Genomic DNA, 9,707 nt, shown 5'->3' on the forward strand with positions numbered 1-9,707 from the left:
ACCCTGACTCTATAGGATGATTATAAAGAATGTTATGAGATAGAAAGGGGCGTACATTTTTGTACATGGCCGATGCTGGATTTTGTTTGGTGTAGCTTTACAGTATTTTATTTTCCTTTTTTTTTTTTCTCACTAAGGATGGGAGGTTGAGAAGGAGAAATGATATGTCTTTGTTCATTAAAAAGTTTATAGATCTTTGGTCCCTGTGGTAGGAGGAAGATGACAAAGGGAACGTCTTAGTTTGGTAAGCACTGGAATAAGACTCACACTTTGTGCCAACGTTGTGGTTCTAAGGCATACCATCTTTAGAAGTCAACCTTTCGCAAATGCAGACATCCTGCTTAACACAAGAAAAAGTATAATTGGAATGTGAAGCGATGCAACACCGCTGGTACTAGTCGAATGAGGCACCAAAAAATTGTCTGCCATAGGTTCAGGAATGGATTCCATGAAGGAACAACACCTAAACCCAAGAAAGCAGCTGTTGCAGCATCTAGTTGATCTTGAGGGTTCAACTGTTTGTTAAAATAAGTGTCTTGAATAATAATAAAAAAAGTTTATAAAACAAACTATGTAAATGTAATAAACGGGATAGATCATAACATCATAGAACTGGAAGGAAAAATTAATTTGATTCTAGTGTACCCCTTTGTTTTATAAATGAAGAAACTGAATCACAGAGATTATGACAACCCAAGTCACACGGGTAGTCAATGGCACAGCCAGGATTTGAACCCAGCTTCTCTAACTCCTAGGCCCATACCTTTTTTTGTCCTTTGCACAACTCCCCTTCTGTCAGAATTCTTTTGCTGGACAGAGTTGTACTAGATTTCTTAAGTTACTGCATTTTAAAATTTAGACATAAATGTCAGAAGGACTAAAGAAATCTTATAGGAAGCCTTTTCAAAAAAATTTCTTTGGTTTTAAAAATGTATTGATATCCTTGGCATTTCTTTTAAGCCCTATACCTACTTCTTCAACTACCTACAGGACATCTCCTCCTAGATAGTACAGCACTACCTGAAACTCAACATGTTCCACAATGAGCTTATCTTTCTCCCTATATCTTGAGTTTTTTTATTTTGCTGGATCTGCATAGGGCACCACCATTCACCTGGTCTCATGTATAAAAGATTCTCATATTAGCCCCCTGCAAAGACTCTGGATGCCAGCCAGTCAAATAGTCTTTGTCCTTCTCAAATGCATTGTGTTCTTCCACAAGTGACTTCACTCATGATTTTCTTTATCTCTGCAAAGTCCCCTATCCCACTTTTTGCCTGTTAAATTCTTACTCATCCTTTAAAGTCCAATTCAAAAGCTATCTCCTCTAAGAATTCTACTCTGATTGTCTCATTTAAAAATATTCTCCTGCTACTCTTCATGACCTTATAAGTTATCTTGGTTCCACAACTAAGATGTTTATATTATTTCATGCTATGGATATTCTTAGGTGCATTTGATACTATCTTCCTTTTTTGGATTCTTATTTTTTTTTAATTTTATTTATTTATTGTGGGGCAGTGAGGATCAAGTGACTTGCCCAGGGTCACACAGCTAGTAAATGTCAAGTGCCTGAGGTTGGATTTGAACTCAGGACCTCCCAAATCCAGGGCTGGGGCTCTATCCACTGCATCACCTAGCTGCCCCCTGGGTTCTTATTTTTTCTTTGTTGTTTGTTTTTGTTTTTGTTTTTTGTGGGGCAATGATGGTTAAGTGACTTGCCCAAGGTCACACAGCTAGTAAGTGTCAAGTTTCTGAGGTCGGATTTAAACTCAGTTCCTCCTGAATCCAGGGCCTGTGCTTTGTCTACTGTTCCACCTAGCTGCCTCCTTGATACTATCTTCCTAAAAACAATTTAAACTCCATAAGAGCAGGAGCCATGTAGTAGTTCAGCTTTTTCCTCACCATTGACAGGTGGTAATGGGAGTTAGAGGGTATTGTATATACTGGTATATACCCTTCCCTAAGAATAGAATAAGAATGGGCCAAGAGATCTGGAAGCAGAACATTTGCTCTTAATAATTATTTTGGGAGGACATTACCAGAAAGTGCTTTCTGACAAAAGACACTTCATATCCTTATTAAATCATCACTATAGGTTCAGTAACTTGGTAAAGTGTAGTCTGAATGTTAGAGATTGATTATCTAATCTGTAGGAATTGTCTTAGGAGAGCTTTTTTACTAGGAGAGTGCAAGTTCAAAGGTCTTAGAATGGATACAGAAGTCTTTGGGATGTGTTGGAGTTCACAAGTCTTTTCTAAGAAGTGGTACTCAGAGCTAAATACAGTTCTATGAATATGTCTTAATATGTCCTTAGTAACAAAGAGTTGGGAATAAAGGAAATGTCTATTTATTAGAGAAATACTAAACAAAATTTAGTCCAATATTATCAGATTGACATTAAAAAATGATGATTATAAAGAAAATGAAGAACCATGGGAAGATAAAATATGTTTGAGTAAAGTAAACAGAATCAAGAATACTCCATATAGGGGCAGCTAGGTGTCGGAGTGGATAGAGCGCCAGCCCTGGATTCAGCAGGACCTGAGTTTAAATCCAGCCTCAGACTCTTGACACTTACTAGCTGTGTGACCCTGGGCAAGTCACTTAACCCCAATTGCCTCACAAAAAAGGGGGGGGGGACAACTTTGCAACCAATGTGTGGAATTTAGCAAATAATTTATTTTTTAAATGCTATATATAATAATATTTGTCGTTTCATATACAATCTTTTTGTTGTTCTCCTATGTACATGGAAATGTTCATGTGTGTTGCTGTTTGCCAGATTTAGAATATAAAAAAAATAAAATAAAGTGAACAAAACTTGATATGGAGAAAAAAAAGGGGGGGGGTCAGGTCCAGATCCCTTTTTTCTGGCATGCCTGCAGGGGAATACATTCTACTACACTGTCAATTCTCTGGGGGGACTTGGCCTCCTCTCCACGGAAATATACTGCTAACTGCTCTTTAGAATAGTAGGAAGAGATACTTTGCAGGGAAAGAGGATAAGGAAGTACCAATGATCAAAGTCACTCAACTCTCCTTTCCCTCCCAGCCTGGTTCCTGCAAGCCACTTAACCCCAATTGCCTCACCAAAAAAAAAAAAATACTCCATATAAAGACAAAGAGATTTCAAAAATGAAAATGGGAGGAAAAATAGAATTTTTAAAAATTACGGATAATCACAAAGAATAAAATTAGTCGGGGCAGCTAGGTGGCGCAGTGGATAGAGCAACAGCCCTGGAGTCAGGGGGACCTGACTTCAAATCCTGCCTCAGACACTTAACATTTACTAGCTGTGTGACCCTGGGCAAGTCACTTAATCCCAATTGCTTCACACACACACAAAAAAGAATAAAATTAGTCCCAAAAAAGAGATTAGAAAATGTACATGCCTCCCTTCTTTGCACAGGGATAGGCCTGTGACTTCAAAATATTGTACTTATTCACTCTCTCACCCCCACCCCATATCCAAATTTTGTCAAGTATTTTCTATTCAACTTTCCCAATATCTCTCATATATTCCCACTTCTTTTTGTGATACAGTCATCACCTCAGACCTGGACTATTAGACTAGCTTCCTGGTTTCTCTCCACTTCTGTCCATCCTCCACTCTAATATAAAAAAAATATCTTCCTAAAGCATAGATGTGACTCTGTCATGCTACTATTCAATAAACAGCAGTGGCTCCCTATTACCTCTAGGATCAAATATAACAATTCTGGTTGGGTTTGGTTTGGTTTAGTTTCCCCATCAGAAAAAAAACAAACACAAACCCTATGATAGCAGAAAGTTTTTCCTTTCTTTTTATTTCCAGTGCTCAGTACAGGGTCTGGCAACTAGTAGATACTAAAGAAAAGCTTGTGGACATAATCTCAGACTCCTTTGATGTATTGGTTTGTTTTTCTGGACGGTTTATTTGTAATCTCATTGTTAAAGGGGATGGCTCACTGGGGTAAAAGGTGGAAGAAGTGTATTTGGAAACAAAGAGGATGCAGTAAGCCAGGAAAGAGAATAAACAAGTATATAGGTACTACTATGTGCTAGAAACTGTTCTAAGCACGATTTTATAACTGTCATCACATTTGATTCACACAATAACCCGGCAAGGTAGATGTTATTGATATCTTCATTTTACAATTGAGGAAACTGAGGCAAATAGATTAAGTGACTTGCCCCGGAAAAGTATATGAGGCCATGTTTAAACTCAGTTCCCTTTGACTCTAGGCCCAGCACTTTATCCACTTTTCCTCCCAGGTTTATTTTATATCTCTATTTGTTGACTGATTTTTTTTTTTAATGTGAGTAGTAGTAGCAGCAGCAAGGACAGTAGTAGTAATAGTAGTAGCAGCAGCAGCAGCAGCAGCAGTAGTAGTAGCAGAACAATGAGTGTTCACTTAAAACTTTAGAAACTGTCCAGAGTTGGAGGAACTATAATAGACTTCAATATCTGGGAAGAAGGATCTGAAGACATGGAAATATGAAAGACCCTTCAAAATTATCTTAGTAATATAAATACTGAATCTCTAGTAACCATTTCCTGTGGCAATATAGAAGTACAGTTGGCAATATATATATATATATATATATATATATATATATATATATATATACTTTTTTGGGGGGGGCAGAGCAATGAGGGTTAAGTGACTTGCCCAGGGTCAGAAACCTAGTAAGTGTCAAGTATTTGAGGACGGATTTGAACTCAGAACCTCCTGAATGCAGGGTGCTTTATCCACTGGGCCACCTAGCTGCCCCTAGCAATATCTTTTTTTTTTTCACTCTTAGAATAGAATTTTATTTTCCAAAATATATGTAAAAACAAATTTTAACATCAATTTTTAAAAAACAATTGTTCCAACTTCTCTTCCTCCTCTATTCCCACCCCCATCCTCTAGAACTCAAGCATTTCCAAATAAATTATACATGACTAGTTATGGAAAACATTCCCACATTAGCTAGGTTGTGAGAAAAAAACAGTCAAAAAACTCCCAAAACTTCAGACTGAGGAATTGTCAAAGAGAAAAAAACATTTTTTTTTTTTAAAATGTGTTTCCAGGGGCAGCTAGGTGGCGCAGCGGACAGAGCACCGGCCCTGGAACCAGGAGCACCCGAGCCCAAATCCAGCCCCACACACCCAACACCCACCAGCCACATGACCCCGGGCAAGCCACCCAACCCCAATTGCCTCACCAAAAAAGAAAAAAAAAAAGAAAAGAAAAAAAATGTGTTTCCATCTATTTCAGATACTATCACTTCTTTCTCTGTAGATGGGTTGCCATTTTCATAGTCCTTCAGGGTTATATTGGACCATTGCCTTGCTGAAAATAACCACACTAGCAATATCTTTTTACAAGTTAATGGATGATTTAAATTTTAAAGAGAAATCCTGTATTTTTTCAAGGAAGTTCAGAGTAACCTCAAGCATTCTTTTAAAACAAGTATAGAAAGTAGAAAAGGACCCTAATTTATTTTTCTAGAGAGAAATAATGTAGTAATTGTTCAGCATTCACTTTATTTCCCCCTCCTTTAACATAAGATTAGAGCTGCTTAAAGGAAACTAAATAAAGATTAAGGCCAAAAAGCTGAAATTCCAGTTCCAGTGCCTCTTTCTAGAGATGATATTGCTGAGGGAATTTTTAATTATCATTGCTTCCTCTCCCAAGTGCCTCCATACAGTAACTTATCCTTATTATTCAGACTCAAACCTTTAATGAACATTCTCAGTGGGATCAGCTCCCAAGCATTTGGCATTTAAAAGGTGACCTTGCTATAGGTGCTAAGAATAAATGGACATCATGGCCCCTCCTGCAAGAAATCTTTTGTAGAACACCTTAAAGGATACTAGAGAAGCTGAGAAGAGAAAGTTTTTTTTTTAATCACTGCATAAGTATGAAGTTTAAAACAATTGAAGTAAAAGTTTTAAAAAATTCTTGAGGCAAAATATGGGTGCAAAGATTATATTGTGTTAAATTAAAAGTTTAGTTCAAGAACTTGAATTTATATACTTTTTTGGTATTTTTTGCTAGACATTAACTGTTACATAACCCTATGTGACTTTGTTCCAGCTTTCCTATCATTTAAACACAGATACATGTGCACATGTATGAACAATTAAAATATGATAAAGAGAGGAATAGAATACTAGAAACACACCACTGCAATTATAGGTTGTAATGCTCATCAGATTTTTTTCTCTTTTTCTTTGCAAAAAGGAGATTAGAATGGGAAGAAGAACAAAATAATGAAATATGTGATGATAATAATAATGACAGGTATGAATGGGACTAACAGTCATAAAATAGAGAGTAGCAAAATGGATTAGAAAGCAGAATTTGTCAATATTTTGTTCGCAAAAAACACATGTGATATAAGCAATCACAGAGTTAAAGTGAGGGGTTGGAGTGAAAGTTCTTATGTTTCAGGCAATTAAAAAATATCCAGTGTACTAGTCATTATATCAGAGAAGGCAATAGTAATGATCAATATGATTAAAAATGGATAAGCAGGAAAACTATATTATGCATAAAACATCATAGATAATGTTGTTATTGTTGACTTGTGTCTGACTCTCTGTAACCCCTATTGTGATTTGCTATTTCACCAGCTCATTTTACAAATGAAGAACTGAAGCAAACAGGGTTTAGTGATTTACCCAGGATCATACAGTTAGCAAGTATCTGAGGCTGGATTTGAACTTGATTCTTTGAAGTTGATTTAAACATTACTCTTCTTGCTTCCAAGCCTAGTGCTCTATCCACTATGCCACCCAGCTGCCCTCATAGATAATGCGATAATATCTATATTTCATACATATGTAGCAAATACAATAGCATCTAAGTACTAGGAGAAAAAGTTAATTAAATGACAAGGAGAAATAGAAAACAAAATTATGTAGTTATGCGCCTAAATATATTTCCTTCAGACCTAGATAAATCTAACAAAAGCAAACTATAAATAAGAAAGAAATTAAGGATCTGAATAAAATTTTAGAAATGCGTAGAGAGGTTATTTCCAGGGGTTTGCTGGATCCAGCTTAAATCAGCTCATGGGAGCTGATTGTTGTTTTTATTGTGAGCACTTAAACCTGAGAAACTGAGAATTACTACAAATCATGGCTTGAACTATTCATTTATTCATTATTGAAACTTAAGAAAATGATAGAGAAAATGTTAAAAGTTCTGGTTAAAATTTAAAATATATTGTACATACTTTTTGGATAACTGTGAAATATTTATCAGCACATTCTAAGTTTTATCTCTTGTAATACTGAATGTGAACACAAAGGTATGTATAGAACCTTAACAAAATTGACCATGTTCAAAATCTAATAAAATGGACACACCATTAATTCATTTGATAAAAAGGAAAACCATATTGTCAAAGTAAATAAAAATGAGGACATAAAGCACAGAGAAATAAATGGTAGTATTAGAAACTATTTTGTCCAATTATATGCCAGGAAAAAAGTGGTCTTCCTGAATCCAGGATCTCTGCTTTATCCACTGAGCCATCCAGCTGCCCCTTGCCTTTAATTCTCAAAAAGGATCATGACCTCAGGGTAATGTCATGATTTGCAGTGAAGTGAGGGAGGGCTGTGAGGGCTGTGTAAGGTAATCAACCTCACTCCTCCAGAGCCATCTGGGTCCAGTGGCGAGATATATATCAGGATGTCTAGAGATGGCCCTGGATGTTTAAGGCAATAGGTGTCAAGTGACTTGTGCAGGGTCACACAGCTAATGAGAGTCTGAGGTGAGATTTGAATTTAGGTCCTCCCAACTTCAGGGCCAGTACTCTATCCATTGTGCTAGCTAACTGCCCCTTACCTAAACTATATGCATTCTCAAACCTTCTGATTATAGCAACATGCTGATTTCTTTCTTTTGTCAGCAATTTGGATCAACATTGAAAAGTGCCTAAGATATTTTTTAATAGTTTGTGTCAAATGTATTTTATACAATAGCACTTACCCTTCTCAGTTTACCCCTACTGTACTTCCACATGATTTCTGATGTGTGTCTAATCCTCCAATCCTACAGCCAACCTGCTTGTGTGCCTCCCTGAACTTAATTTTGTTAGGTTTTATGTGGCAAAGATATATACAGCCAATCTGCCACCTTAATTTCAGTCCCGTATTTAAAGTGTTAACATCTCTTCACATCAGAAGGAGACATCAGAGTAGGATTGTTTGAAGCTCTTTCACAATTGGGTGTAAAGAATGCATACAATAGGCTTGATATGATTCTTCCATTTCATCTTTAATTCTACTTACTTGTTAATTCAACCTTTCCATAGAATTAAATATATCATTCATTCTCTCTCCAATTTCCTTTTATACCACTTTAGCAACAATCATAGTTTGTTATTTATGTTTAGATAGCTATGTACTTTATAGAGCACGATTTTCCCATCTCTACCTGGATCCTCTTTAATCATGTGGCTGAGGTATTATTGCTTCATAAGCAGGCCTAGATCACCTTTTGCTTGATTGTTTTTGGTGTACAAATAATCTAGGGTTTCATCTAACTTCTTGTTTCAAACATCCTACAAACTATCTTTGGACAGAATACATCCCCCTTAAATTTTCACAGATGGTACCTCCAATTATTCACTTATGTTTCAACAGATTGAATATCTGGATTACATGCCATCTTTCCTTTCTAATTAGTCTCTCCCTGCTGTATAGGCCACACAGTCTTCTACTTTTGGCTGATGCTACTCATTTTCTTATGATGTGTTTGAAGCTCATAGCGGAGCTAACCAATTAGTTAGTCATACAGAAATAAAAGTTTCTTTTGAATGCTTTTCTGTGATATAAGACCTAAAGGCGAACACACTGAAGAAAAAAGAAAGATACAGAAATATAAAGAACAAAGGAAGAAACATGAAGTGGGCAATTATTACACTGTTAATGTGGTAAACCGATAACTTAGGAAAAAAGTCAATTTAACAAGTACTTACTTTCAGCTCTGATAAAAATGTAAGATTCATGTCAAACATAGCCCCTGCCCTTATGATGTTTATAGTCTAATAATTATATAGATAACTACTTTTAAATAGAATTGAAATTTCATTTGGATAAGGACCCCTGGAGTGAGGAAACTATCTCTGCCAATACAGATGAGCAAATTAATAAAACTTCTCCAATTTACAGGTTCAGTGAATTGAATCTTCAGGGGGCACTGAGTGTTTGTGTGTATTTATGTATATATGTATGCATGCACACATGTATGTATGTATGTACATATGTACACACATACATTCATGAATGCACACATGCAAATATATGCATGTCAATGGAATACTTTGAGAACAAAAATAAGAAGCCCTGAATATGGCAAAATAAATGATACTTTAAAATAATATTCAGTATATATTTTGAGAATACATTTTTATATTTTGGTTTTTATATCATTTAAATTTCTACTAGTATCCCCTCCCTTCCTTATATATTTTATAATAATATTTTATAGGAAAAAGAGAAAGAAAAAAAGAGAAAAAATAAACAAAATCAATCAGTGAAGTATCACATTCAGACCCATACTGTCCATGGGATTTTCTTGGCAAAGTTACTGGAGTGGTTTGCCATTTCCTTCTCTCTGGAGTAAGTCTAACAGAGGTTAAGTGACTTGTCTAAGGCAACACAGCTAGTAAGCATCTGAGGTCATATTTGAAGTCAGGTCTAACTGACTCCAAGCCCAGTGCTC

General features: G+C 36.0%; 1 pseudogene; it reads left to right on the forward strand.

Annotated features, from left to right (window-relative positions):
- Window positions 1–219: 219 nt before the first annotated feature.
- LOC122751478 lies at window positions 220–501 on the forward strand (annotated as a pseudogene).
- The last annotated feature ends 9,206 nt before the right edge of the window (window positions 502–9,707 follow it).

Source organism: Dromiciops gliroides, chromosome 3 (genome assembly GCF_019393635.1).
Source record: "Dromiciops gliroides isolate mDroGli1 chromosome 3, mDroGli1.pri, whole genome shotgun sequence".
NCBI classification, from domain to species: Eukaryota; Metazoa; Chordata; class Mammalia; order Microbiotheria; family Microbiotheriidae; genus Dromiciops; species Dromiciops gliroides.